The sequence below is a fragment of the Pseudorca crassidens genome, chromosome 10 (genome assembly GCF_039906515.1).
Source record: "Pseudorca crassidens isolate mPseCra1 chromosome 10, mPseCra1.hap1, whole genome shotgun sequence".
NCBI lineage: Eukaryota > Metazoa > Chordata > Mammalia > Artiodactyla > Delphinidae > Pseudorca > Pseudorca crassidens.
Genome location: NC_090305.1, coordinates 21,163,135 through 21,176,775, shown reverse-complemented (window position 1 = coordinate 21,176,775; position 13,641 = coordinate 21,163,135). Strand labels below are relative to the sequence as shown.

General features: G+C 39.8%; 5 non-coding genes across 5 annotated transcripts; all 5 read left to right on the top strand.

Annotated features, from left to right (window-relative positions):
- The first annotated feature begins 3,167 nt into the window (after window positions 1-3,167).
- Window positions 3,168-3,240, top strand: TRNAM-CAU (transfer RNA methionine (anticodon CAU)). Its single transcript has one exon. It is a non-coding gene; the product is annotated as a tRNA-Met (tRNA).
- Window positions 3,241-4,879: 1,639 nt separating this feature from the next.
- Window positions 4,880-4,952, top strand: TRNAV-GAC (transfer RNA valine (anticodon GAC)). The gene has a single exon. It is a non-coding gene; the product is annotated as a tRNA-Val (tRNA).
- A 441-nt stretch (window positions 4,953-5,393) lies between these two features.
- Window positions 5,394-5,466, top strand: TRNAA-AGC (transfer RNA alanine (anticodon AGC)). Its single transcript has one exon. It is a non-coding gene; the product is annotated as a tRNA-Ala (tRNA).
- Window positions 5,467-7,070: 1,604 nt separating this feature from the next.
- Window positions 7,071-7,143, top strand: TRNAM-CAU (transfer RNA methionine (anticodon CAU)). Its single transcript has one exon. It is a non-coding gene; the product is annotated as a tRNA-Met (tRNA).
- A 3,223-nt stretch (window positions 7,144-10,366) lies between these two features.
- TRNAV-AAC (transfer RNA valine (anticodon AAC)) lies at window positions 10,367-10,439 on the top strand. Its single transcript has one exon. It is a non-coding gene; the product is annotated as a tRNA-Val (tRNA).
- The last annotated feature ends 3,202 nt before the right edge of the window (window positions 10,440-13,641 follow it).

Below are 13,641 nucleotides of genomic sequence, written 5' to 3'. Positions count from 1 at the left end.
TTGTGGAGTCAAAAGGCAGACGCCACCAATACCACTGCCCGTCTTGCTGAGCCAATGACAACCACTATTAATAGCAATTGTGTGTGCCGTGTAGGAGACAAGTCTTTACGAATTTGCATTCTCATTCCCTTCCTACTTTCAAACTCATTGGTACTGACACCGCCCCCCCCCACCCCCACACACACCTTGTAGTTATGCTTCACTCTGTTTCGGGGATTTCTAACAAGGTAATGGCTATTTAGGTTATCCAGATTACTGACAAGGTAATGGCTGTTAACCGCAGGCTGTAACCAACAGAACCATAAGTAAACGAACACCCTAATCAGATCTCTCAAGTGTTTCCCAGAAAAGTGAATAATAAACCACGTTCCAGTATTTTCCTCCCTTCAAATTCATTAGGAAGATTGGAAGACTTTATCATCTTTTTATTATCAACTTGAAACCTTGGTCACTATGAAACTTTACAGCTGGAAAGTTCAGATGTCATCTGCTCAGTGTGATGAGCAGGGGTTAGGGTAAAAGAGCCTAAATGGTGATAAGGTTTCCACATTTCACTTGAATTATAAAATATTTATTCTAAATACACTGTGAAAATTTAAGTGTTTATATGGAAATCCCTAGAGCACGTATTTGGACACTTTCTGTAAGCAAAGTTTGCTGGTAAATGAATTTAGGCTGGGCGGTAACTAAATTTGCATTTCAGTACCATTCCAACAGGGTACAGAATTGGAGGAGGAGGAAAATAGAAGAATGAAAAGAGAGGAAACAAACAGAAAACAAATTATAAAATGGTAGACCTCTATTCAAAAATCGCAATAATTACCTTAAAGGTAAATGGTCTAAATACATCAATTAAAAATCACAAATTGTCAGAATGGATTAAATATAAACAGTGGCCATAAGAAACTCACTTCAAATGTAATGATAGAAGTAGGTTTAAAATGAGAGAATAGGAAAAGATACAACATGAAATCACTAATCAAAAGAAAGCTTAAGTGAATGTATTGGTATCAGCCAAAGTAGACTTCAAAGCAAAGAAATTTACCAGCAGTAATGAAAAATGTTACACAATTATAAAGGGTCAATTGACCAAGAAGACACAACAATCCTAAAAGTGTAGTCCCTGGCCACAGAGCTTCAAAACCATTCTCTTTCAATAATTAATAGATCTAGTAGACAAAAAAATCATCAAAGAGATTGAAGAACTGAACAATGCCATCAAAAAATGGATCTAGTTGATCAAGATCACAATGCAAGTAGAAACAAGGATCAGTGATTGAGAGAGAGACAAGATCATATTAGAATTAAGGAATCAAGAATGGTTAGAGAATAAAAGAATGGTATCATGAAACTCATATTTTAGAAAGAGTTTCTTAGCTGTAAATACCTGGAGATTCAATTGGAGAATCTGGAAGTTGAGCATCCCACATCCACGTTTTTTTTTCTGCTATCTCTTGAGGTCACGGTAGTATGATCCCTTCAGAACCCCAGAATCTACTGCAGTGTCTGACAAAGTGCAGCTCCGCAGTGAATTATGTACCAAATGAATGGAAAGGAAGTGCCAGGTTCAAAAGAGCTGCACAAGAATAACATTCAATATTTGGCAAGTCATTGGATATGGGTTTGAAGGAGGAGAATGAGTCAAAGTTGACTTGGAAGTCTAAGCCCAAAAGGCCAGTACAGAGGAGATTGGGAATTGGATAGCTGGTGTGTGGATGAATGGACTACTGTGGAGAAGAACTGACAGTGATATCGTGAGCTGGAGTAGAGAAAGAGCTCATGTTTTGCAATCTAATAATCTGGTTCTCAATTCAGGCTTTGCCATTTAGCAGCTCTAGAACCTTATGAACATAACTTCTCTGAGCTTCCATTATATCTGGAAAGTGCAAATTATTGAAACCGAACAGGACCCTGCAGGGCCTTCCCGGGGACAGATTTCCCCCCACCCCCATCCCCCGTATCCCCTGCCTGCCTCTTGTTTGTAGAAAAGCTTTAGCATCCTAGGCCTTCCCCCAGTTCAAAGAGCAAATTTAATCAGAGAAGTGAGAAAATGAAGACACAAAGAAAAGCTGTCAAACAAGACAAATAATAATCTTGATAGTTTAACCATAAAAAAACTCAAGAGCATTTAGTTCCTCCTTAAGGGCTATGGATAATATTCTGAGCCATATCCTTCAGTTATTTTGCAGATACTAAAACTCCCACCAGATGGAAAAAGTTGACTGCATGCTGACCAGTAGTGTGTAGATCCCAGACTTGTCGGAGCCAGAAAATTGATAATTGAGTTTCCCGAAATACCACCCTGTTACCTCACCATCAGTTAATCAGGGAATTTCGCATTGGCTGATTATATATCCTGTGAATGTCTCCCTCAGACTGTGTTTAAAAACCCTTCTCTGAAAGCTTTTGGGGCGTTTGCGTCTTTTGAGCCAGTTCTCCTTGCTTGGCACCCTGCAATAAATGCTGTACTTTCCTTCACCACAACCTGATGTCAGCAGACTGGCTGTGCTGCACTGGGGCCATTGGCCCCAAGTTTGGTTTGGTAACATTATGATAAATAGTTTTGTTTCCAAAATTCAATTAGACTACATGAAATAATCTCCATAAATCTCTTAGCGTGATGAATGGCACATACGGCTGAAAAAAAAAAAGCAGGGAGACTTTTCATTAAGTTCAGTTTAAGTTTTTGTAGGGAAGAATGTCTCCAGTCATGTAGATGCAAGTGGAGATGTAGACTAAGACAGAGAAGTATGGACTGTAGACAAATTTGAGGGCTATTGATTCATTCAGTCAGTGAACTAATGTTAACTGGGCACCTCCTACTTTTCTTTCAACAAAGGAGATCATGAAAGGTGTAAGATCCACTGAGATCTCTGAGGGCAGGAAATACGATGTCATTCCAACACAAGACCAGCAAAAGACAGACACAATGAAGTGTCCCTAGTGCTGAGGTCCAGATGGTCCTATCTTAGGGTGAATATCGGAAAGACATGGACTCCACCTTTCATAGGTGTGGAATCTTACCCGGGTAACATTGGTTTAAACGGAGTGATTTTCAAGTAACATTGAGTACATACACTCTTTAAAAGCTGGAAACAGGTAAAGCAGATGTTCTTGGAAAATACTATTTCATATTTTACTTTCAAAACGAAAAGCATGGGGTACCTGCCCTCTTAGCGCAGTGGGCAGCGCGTCAGTCTCATAATCTGAAGGTCCTGAGTTCAAGCCTCAGAGAGGGCAGCGTTAAGTCTTTTCACAGTCCGCCTGGCAAAGCATGTGTCATCTGTGCTTAAAGAAATCAACACAAAGGAAAATTAGCAAATGCTGCCAGATAAGCATTTGATAAATGTTTCAATATTCTGTATTTGCTCAAGAGGATGAAATCAGCTTTCTGGTTTGTTGCACCTCTCAGTGGTTTGAGTGAAGTAGACAAGAAATTTAGATTACACCAGAAAACAAAATCTATACCATATTTTTGGTCTTCCTCTCCACCCAATGGAAGAAGCAGGGGAATTTTCTTTCCTAAATTCGTGCTCTAAATGTCATCCAACCACAAATCATTTATTCTTTTAATTATGTAACAAATATTTCTTGTTAATGCACTGTTCTGGGTGCAGTTAGAAATTTGGAGCTCTTCCACACATCGTTTATTTCTCTATAAAAACAGCTGTGGTTGTTACGAGATTTTGGAAATATGACACATATGAGGAGGAAGTGGGGTAACTTCTGTAGACCTCACATTCTAGAAATTGTACTAAAAGTTTATTACTTTTATGCAAATCATTTGATTTAGCCTTGCAGCTAACCCAAATATCATTATTTCTATTTGAAAGATGAAATTGAATTTCAGAGGAGTTGAACCATTTTTCTCAGGTCTAATAGCCCCAAGGAGCAAAACCAGACATGAAAAGTTGTTTTTTTTCTGTATGAAAATATGTGAGGTTCTCTTTTAATTTAAGGTATAGTCTCATAAGCAGTTTTTCTCCATACCACTTCCTTTCTTCCTTCATACATTCATAGAACAAATATTTTTAAATGAGTGGATTCATTTTTCCATTCATCAGACATTAATTCAAAATCACTTCTGTGTCTGACACCCAGGTTCAAGACTTCTAATTGTCCTTGACTCCTTCTTCTCCCTCAAATCTCTACATGCAGTGTCCTGAGACATTGTCAAATACTGTAGATCTTTCCTGCACACGCTCTCCAGAGTCTTTCTCTTTCTTCTCATTCATCTATGCCTTCATCCATTCTATAATGTTTATGGAGAATGTATTCTGTGCCAGACAGTGTACTGGGCTGGAGATGCAGAAAGACTCATGCTATTGCTAATCTCAGGAGCTAAAAAAATAAACCTCATTCAATCCCTTAATATCTTATAACTCCTTTGTCATTCTCTTCAATTCTGGTTTCCCTATTTCCTACCTATTTGGCATTCAAAATTAAAAACCTTTCATAAAATGTTACCTTGATCATGTAAGCCATCTGCGTGGAATTTTTTCAAGGGTTCTTAAGCCTCCACAATGTTTTCTCCAATGTATCTTCATGTGTCCAGGCTTTTCAATCACTGTTTCCCTCCATGTCTATTTTACACACACGCACACGCACGTACACCCCCTCCAACCGAACCGGTATATTTCTGAACACAGGATCCCTACCTCCATGCCTGTTCCTTCCATCCTGTGTTCACTCTTCATCTGTACACTTCAATGTCCATATATTTTTCCTTCGCTCTGATACGCCTCGCCTCTAAATTCCTATGGCTCTTGTATGTAACAGTATGTATTTTTGTTCTTGCATATAGTGTAAATATGTAACTTCTCAAGACCCAACTCAGCAAGAATCCAATTAACTATCTCAGAAACAATGCTAGGTGGAGGTTTCCGTGGTGTAGTGGTTATCACGCTCGCCTGACACGCGAGAGGTCCTTGGCTCGAAAGCGAGCGGAAACAAGTGCTGCCTTTTGCTTTCCACCATCGGGAAAATTCAGCCCACCGCCTCCCCTAAAAGGAACCAGTGATCCTCCCACTTATGTTCCTTTGCTGCTTTAGTTTCGTGCTTAAGAGACAGGTAATCAACCTGAGATACTCCTCCCGCATTAGCCTGGTGTTCTGCGTGAGTCCTCTCAACTGGGACGTGATCTCTTCCGTCCCGGAAAATCTGAAACCTGTACTTTTGCGGCCAGACTTTTCCCAAGGCGACTTTCTCCCTTCCTTACCAGAGGAATAGGTACCAACCGTGCGCTTGCCTCAGAGTATCTTTGAGAGGATGTGCCCTTACTCCAGCCTAATGGCCTTGACTTTTCCTGACATTCTGGCCGGCCCCAAAAGAAGGAATGACGTGGATGGAGATGGTCCCCTGAAAAATGGGAGGAAAGGGAAAAGGTTGGAGGTGGGGAATTAGCTCAAGTGGTAGAGCGCTCGCTTAGCATGTGAGAGGTAGTGGGATCGATGCCCACATTCTCCAGCCTTTTATCGGTTCAACTGAGGAGCTCTTGTTGATAACCGCAAATCTTCCAAAGTACAGAAAGAAATGAAAAAACGATACACTTTGGACCCTTCTCTGGGCAAGGACAAAACGGGGCAATGCTGGCTCTGCTGGCCTTTGGTATGTACATGTCTCATTAATGATAAATCAAGTAGATTAAAAAAATCAAAAAACACATTGAAAATGTAACACCATGCACCAATGGGTGGAATTGACCTTATAAAGGAAAATCACAATGAGGTTCTACCAAAGAGTTGAAAGAAAAGCAAGATCATATCAAAACTTAAGAAATCAAAAATGGTCAGAGTGAAGCAGAGGGACATTATGAAAATAAATATTTTCAAAAGCATTATTTAGCTGCAAATGCCAGCGAGACTGAAAGTAGTGAAACTGGAAGAGGATCATTCCTTGTCCATATTTATCCTTCTGGCTCCAGAGATCTGTGTGGTCAGATTCGTTCTGAATCACCTGAGCCTACTGCCCAGCACAGAGCAGCTCCCCAATGAATATGTACTGACTGAATGGAAAGGAAGGGATAGATTCAAGAGGGCGTCACAAGAATAATGTTCAGTATTTGGCAGGGCAGTGGATGTGGACTTTGAAGGAGGAGGATGAGCCAAAATTGACTTGCAAGTCTAAGCCCAAAAGGCCAGCACAGAGGAGGTTGGGAATTAGATAGAGTGTGGATGAATGAGCTATTGTGGAGAAGAACAGACAGTGAGATCACGAGCTAGAGCAGGAAAAAAGATCCCAATTTGGAATCTAAAAGTCTGTTTCTCAATTCATACTTTGCTGCTTAGCAGCTCTGGGACCTTTGAAACATTACTTAACTTTTCTGAGCCTCCATTATATCTGAGAAATGCAAATCATGATACATACTTTTGTTACCAAAATTCAATTTGAATATATGAACTCATCTCCATACATTTCTTAGTATAATTGTAAGGCTGAAACAAACGAGGAGATTTTTTTGTGGCATGTGGGATCCTCCCGGACCGGGGCACGATTCCGTGTCCCCTGCATCGGCAGGCGGATTCTCAACCACTGCGCCACCAGGGAAGCCCAACAAGGAGGTTTTTTATTAAGTTCAGTTTGTGTTTTTTGTAAGGATAATGTCTCCAGTCATGTATATGCAAGTGGAGATTTAGAGTGAGACAGAGAAATATGGACTGTAGAAAAATGTGAGGAGTATTCATTCACTCAGTCAGTCAGTGAACTAATATTAACTGGGCACTGTGCAAAAGTTTCTTTTGAACATAAGGTACCAAGGAAAGTATAAGAGTGACTGAGATCTCTGAAGGTGGGAAGAGGCAGATCACTGGAACCCAAGAGGGAAAAAGAGCTGCAAAAGACCTGTACAATTCTTGGGTACAGCAAGCCAGAGTGTCCAATTGCTGGGTGTATACTGGAAAGGTGTGGACTCCACAATTCCTGGATGTGGAACACTTCGGGTGCAGCTTTGGTTTAAATGGAACGATTTACAAGTAACATTGATTACATTCTTCAAATGCTGGAAACTGATGGACATGCCTGGAAAATAAAATTTCATATTTTATTTTCAAAGGAAAAAACAAGAGATGTCTGCCCTCTTAGCGCAGTAGGCAGCGCGTCAGTCTCATAATCTGAAGGTCCTGAGTTCGAGCCTCAGAGAGGGCAGGTGTTTTCATCTTTTACCAAGCAACAACAACAAATATCTCCTTATAGTCCCTTCCTCGTGGAGCTACACCCCAGTCGGGAGGAGTGGGAAAAACTGAACAAGAAGTAAGTAAGAAAAAATGCATCATAAGCACATGAGGAAATGTGTGCTGGGGTGTAATCATTAGGCAGTAAAGGGGCTTGGGATTATGGAGGTGGCACGTTCAGCTTTCAGCGGAAGAGTCAGGAAAGATATTGTGTTGAAGATGCCTTTTAGTCTCTCCTTTCATGCTTGCTGAAATCCTTGTGCCCGAAGTTTTTCTAATTCAGCTCAGTTTCAGTCTTCAGGGAATGAATCCTCCGTGTCATTGGTTTATAGACAAGGAAGGAAAACCTGAAAAAAGCTGTGAGGGAGTGAACATGGTCTGTACTGGACAGTGCTGGCCTTTCCATCTCAACATTCATGGTTTTTGGCTAGCGGGAGGGTGGACCTCTCACCTCTGTTTCCGAACAGAGAGATCCTGGTGAAAACAAGGTCTTTCCACTATTTTGTACTTGAATTTTATGGGGCAGTTGGCCTGAGGAAAGAAGGAAGGCTGTTGAGGGGCACCTAGAGAGACAAGGCATACGGCAGAATTTGTCCTTCTGAAGTCTGAGTAGCCTGGGTCTGCAAGAGAATCAGAAAGACCCAGACGGTCAAACAACAAAAACAGCAACAACAAGAAAAAAAAAAAAATTGTGAAACCAGAGGAATTCTTGGGAAAACTCATGAAAGAAGAATAGGAGTAGGATCTTTGGGTAGCTCTTCCTTAAGAAGGTTTCTTACCCATCTGTCCCAACCCAACCATCACAGTCCAAATCAACACCTTCAGAAATATCTCCAAAAAAAAATGAAACAATCAGGTTGTATTTAATTTCCACAAAAACAACCCCAGATAGAATTTTTCCTCTTTGCACAGGCAGCTTAAGTATGGTTTAAAATGTGTGTGTGTGAGGGGGGGCGGATCCCAGGAGGTAATGCAGGAAATATATTAATCAGCATTAGTGATCAGATCCTGATGAGGTCCAAAAAAACTGAGAAAAGAGAGGATCATGATTCTGCCATGCTAAGCTGTGAACAGCCCTTGCACTTTGCTTTTCACTGAGAGACTTCCCTTTCCCTCAACTTGAGCTTAAGCTTCTTCAGACACAAAGAATCCTTTGGGTGAAGTTCTTCGAGAACTTCTGTGAATAGGTGGGCCTTCAGCAAACCCAACTTTTGCTTAAGTCAGTGGCACACAGTCTTGCAATAAGATAGAAAATGTCTTACATTTTGACTCTGTTGTAGGTATTTGGTAACCAGGCTCTGTCTGGGCTAGTTTCCCAGTTGCCCACAGAGGACCTTTCTTCACCTCTCAGCTCCTGACTAATACATCTTCTCATTTTGAATCAGACTTAGTAATAAGGTATCTACTTCTAGGTACTCAGTCCCTGAATCACATGTCACTTTACTACTGACAGCACCCCCATAGCTAATGACTCTTATTGTGATTTCAATCTATTATATCAACTTATGCCACCTTCCTCACAAAGTGTCTTATGAAGTGCTTTAGAAAGTGTCTTCTGAAGTTTTAGAAAGTGTCTTATGAAATTTTTCTTTTTAAATTTCTTGTCTCTCCTCTAGAATATAAAGATCTTTAGGCTCAAATCACTGTGTCCTCAGTGCCTGGAGTTAAGGCATAAATATGGCATCTGTCTTGAAATGGAAGTAATAGGTAAATGGAGTTAATAGGCAGATCAAATACAAGTTAATAATTTAATAAATCATTTTATTAACTTCCAAAATGTTAATCCCTGCATCTTCCAATTCATTTTGCTCTTTCTTTATGACTTATTTGATGTTTTGAATTTTATTGATGAATGGCAGTTTATTTATAATGCATAATTTTAATTTTTCCCAGACAGAATTTTCTACCTTCTAATTAGTGAATAACAAATAAAGGTGTAAGGGACCACAGATGTTTAAGACTCCTGTTATAAAACAGTCACAACTGATAACAGCTTGAAGTTGGGTGAAAACTAGAACTGAATTTAAAGCCTATTTCCTTTTGCATGTATTTCCTCCAAACATTTTCTTCTACACAGGTTCTTAATTTCCACTTTCTTTCTCTCTTCAACAGTGAAGCCCAAAAATGTTCCCTTGTCTCTTCTTCTAGGTGTCAGGATGAAGAGAGCTTGAGGATTTGGAGGCTTGTGAGAATTCTTATACAGGTAGACCACAAATCTTTGACATTGCGCAACTTAGAGGCTGCAGGGAAGAAGAGGAGACGGTAGTCATGTTCGGAATGATGACAATGTAGACAGTGTAGCAGACTTCTCAGGGTAATCAAGTGTCTTGAAAACAGTTTATTTTTTGTGGGACCAATGACAAAATGACGACATATATGATTATAGTTTGTAGGATCCCAACTATTTCTCCGTGATTTTCTCTTAGGGAGTGGGAACTTGGGATACAGGTGAAGAAAGATTAAAAAGGAATGAAATAAATCCTCTTTCAGAACCATGTGCTAGAAATTGTACTAAAATTTTATTAATTTATGCAACTTGTTTGATTTAGCATTGCAGCTAACCCATGCATCTATGCCTTTATCCATTCTATGTTTATGGAAAATGTATTCTGTACCAGACAGTGTACTGGGCTGGAGATGCAGAAAGACTCATGCTACTGCTAATCCCAGGAGCTAAAAGAATAAACCTCAATCCCTTAATATTTTATAACTTCTTTTTCGTTCTCTTCAATTCTGGTTTCCCCCACCCTTCATAAAATGTTACCTTGATTATGTAAGCCTTGTGCCTGGATTTTTTTCAAAGGTTTTTAAGCCTCCACAGTTTTCTCCCCAGTGTATCTTCATGTGTACAGGCTTTTCAATCACTTTCCCTCCATGTCTATTTTACACACACACACACACACACACACACACACACACACACACACAAGCACTCCAATTGAACAGGTATATTTCTGAACACAGGAATTCCTCCAAGCCTGTTCCTTCCACCCTGTGCACGCTGTTCCCTCCATCTTCACCCCTAAATGTCCGTATTTTTTCCTTCACTATGATATGCTCTCGCGTCTTATTTCCGATGGCTCTTGTCTGTAATATCTTGTATTTTTTATTGTTCTACCCTACGGTGTAGATATGCAAATCCTCATGACCTGCCTCAGTAACAACAGAGAAATATCTTAAAACAGCACAAAACGTGAGTTTCCGTAGTGTAGTGGTTATCACACTCGCCTAACACGCGAGAGGTCCTCGGTTCGAAACCGAGCGGAAACAACTGATGCTTTTTTTGCCTTCCATCGTGCGGGGAAAATCAGCCCTCCGCCTCCCTTAAAGGGAACCAGTGGTCATCCCACTCCTGTTGGTTTGTCGTTTTCATTTCGTTTTTAAGAAACATAAACATCCTGAGATAGACCTGTTGAGTTAGCCGGCCGTTCTGGGTGACTCCTCCCAACTGGGAAGTTTTCCCTTCTATCCCGGAAAATCTGAAACGTGAAATTTTGGGATGCCAAGCTTTTCCCATGGGTACTCCCCGCCTCCTTTTCCTTAGAAGAGGAATGGGTACCAACCGTGCTCTTGCCTCAGGGCATCTTTGAGAAGACTTGCCCTTAGCAGAGTCAGGGTTTCAAGTGAATGATGGGGATGGGACTCTGAAAAACTCAGGGAAAAAGGCAAGTGAAGTGTGGGGGATTAGCTCAAGTGGTAGAGCGCTCGCATAGCATGTGAGAGGTAGTGGGATCGATGCCCACATTCTCCAGCTTTTGCTCTCAGTCGAGGAGCTCTGGCTGATAACTGCAGATCTTCTAACCTGCAGAAAGAAATGAGAAAATTAGACACGTTGCACCCAGCTCTGGGCAAGGACATGACAGAGCAGCGCTGGCTCACTGGCCTTTGGTATGTACCTTTACTATCAGCCTATAATTTATTCTCTGTTTTTTCAGAATAGCTGGTCATCTCAAGGGATATGCCCAATTCCTTTTTATTCCTCTTTCTTCCTGCTACTTAGCCACAAGGTGGTACAGTCCTGAGAAGCACAGGGCAGAGCTGGGTCAATAAAGCCCCAGCTTTCTTGTCGGGGACTGAAACCGAGTACCCCAAGTAACCAGAAAATATCAGGAAAGACACCGTAGAAAGCAAACACGTGAAGTTATTAGTGAACTTCTGGTTGCACCTGCGAGCTGTGACTAAGTGGCTCTGATCCTAAACAACCTACCATGGACTTTGAGAACTGAAGTGATAGCGCACTGCCCAAGTCCACACTGGTCACTGGATTGCACACACTCCAGAGATCTCCAAATAGCATCAGAAAGGCTTTGGAAATGGATTGGACTATGAAACCACAACACACAGAAGGCTGTTCGGTACCTGGAATTTGAACACAAGGCAGTCAGGTGCCTGCAAAAGCAAGATTGGCAATATTCCCCATAAGCTTTGAACAAGACATAAAGCCTTACAATGTAATACAAAAATGGCCAGGTTATAATCCAAAATTATTCAGCATATGAAGAACCAAGAAAAATCTTAATTTGCTTGAAAAGAGAATCAACAGATACCAATACTGAGATGACACAAATATTGGAATCCTCTGACAAATACTTTCAATGCTGTGAGAACTAGGGGTGAGAACTCTTTGAAATGAATGTAATGTTAGGAAGTCTTAGCAAAAAATAGGAAGATATACATCCAAATTGCAACTTCAGAACTGAAAAAATATATTAACCAAAATTATAAAGAACATCTCACTGGATTGTCTCAATAGGAGAAGGAGATGACTGGAAAAAGTCAGTGAATGTATAGATAGAACAATAGTAACTACTCAATCAAAATGACATAGAGAAAAGTGTATTTTAAAAGATGGACGGAGCCTTAGGGACAAATAGGAAAATAGCAAAGTTCTTACATTCACATCATTGGAAACCCAGCAGAGGAAGGGAAAGAGGTCTTTGAAAAGAGGCGGTGGGGGGAACACTGGAAATATTAATGGTTGAAAACTCCCCAAATTTGGCAAAAGATACAAACCAGAATAAAAACATTCAGCAGCACTATAGCAGCATAAAACCAAATAAATCTACACCCAGACATATGACAATTAAACTGCTGTAAACAAAAGAGGAAAAAAATGCTTGAAAGCAACAGAAGAAAATGAAAGGGAAACTGCAATCTGAATGATTGTGGATTTCTCATCAGAAACCGTAAGAACCATAAAGAAATGACATGACTTTTATTAAATGCTGAAAGAAAAGACCTGTCACTCCAGTAGCTAAATATAACAAAAATACCCTTCAGACATAAAGGTGAAAGAAACACATTCTCATTTGAGGTAAACTGAGGGAATTCATTGCTAACAGAAGTGCTAGAAAAGAGTAATGTCGTGAGACAAGAAAAAAATGATACCAGAAGGAAACAGAAGAACATAAATGAAGGAACAGTTAACCAAAATTTCAGAAATAGAAACCTGTTTGAAATAAAATGATGTTTATTGGGACTGCAGCCTGGGAGACACAGATTCAAGAAGCACATGAGTCGTGTTCCACTGGACTACAAAATGAAGGAAGCTTATTAAAGGGAAAAACTGCAAGGCCACACAGTTAGTTACCTAAGTTGTTTGTCCATAATTATAATTGGAACTGGCAAGAAGCAAGACTGCTTGTTAAGCAAGAATTGGTTAGGGTCTACAATGGTTACATAGTTACAAGTGGACCTTGAGACTATAAGTTTGCAGCTTGTGGAAGTTGCTCCAGATATGGCTGCTGGTGTCTTTGGGTTTGGTACAGTTCAAAGTTCAAATTCTCGGTGATGTAGGGACTGGTCTAAGACCACATCCTCAGTGGCCATCACCCTATTTTTATATGCCTGAACTATGATTACTCCATTATGATTTCAGTTTGTCATCAGAACCATAACAAAGAAGCAAATAACTGGGTAAATATAATAGACTCTTATGTTACTCTTCAGTTCTTTAAAGTATATTTGTTGCTTGAAAGTGAAAATTATTACATTATCTGGTGGAGTTTTCATTGTATCTATATGTATTATATACATAACATAAAGGGGTTATGGTAAAGGGACTAAATGGTGGTGAGGTTTCTATACTCAACTTGAATGGTAATTTATTGATTCTAAGTATACTGTGAAATATTAAGGATGTGTATGGTAATCACTAGACCAGTTACTAACAATGTTTAAATAAGTCAAGTGAAGGTAGGAAGGAAGAGGAACAAAGAAATATGAAAAACAAAGGGAACAAATCATTAATAAATTATTAAATAGTAAATGCAAACTTATTAATAATAATATGATGTGAGTTTCTTATAGTCAGCATATTTATTTTTAATATATTCTGGCAATCCAGATATATCAATTAAAAATCACAGTTTGTCAGTGTATTAAAAATAAATATGCTGATTATAGGAAACCCATTTCAAATATAGTTAAATGTGAGATTAAAAGCTATATTCAAGAGTAAAGGAGATATAGG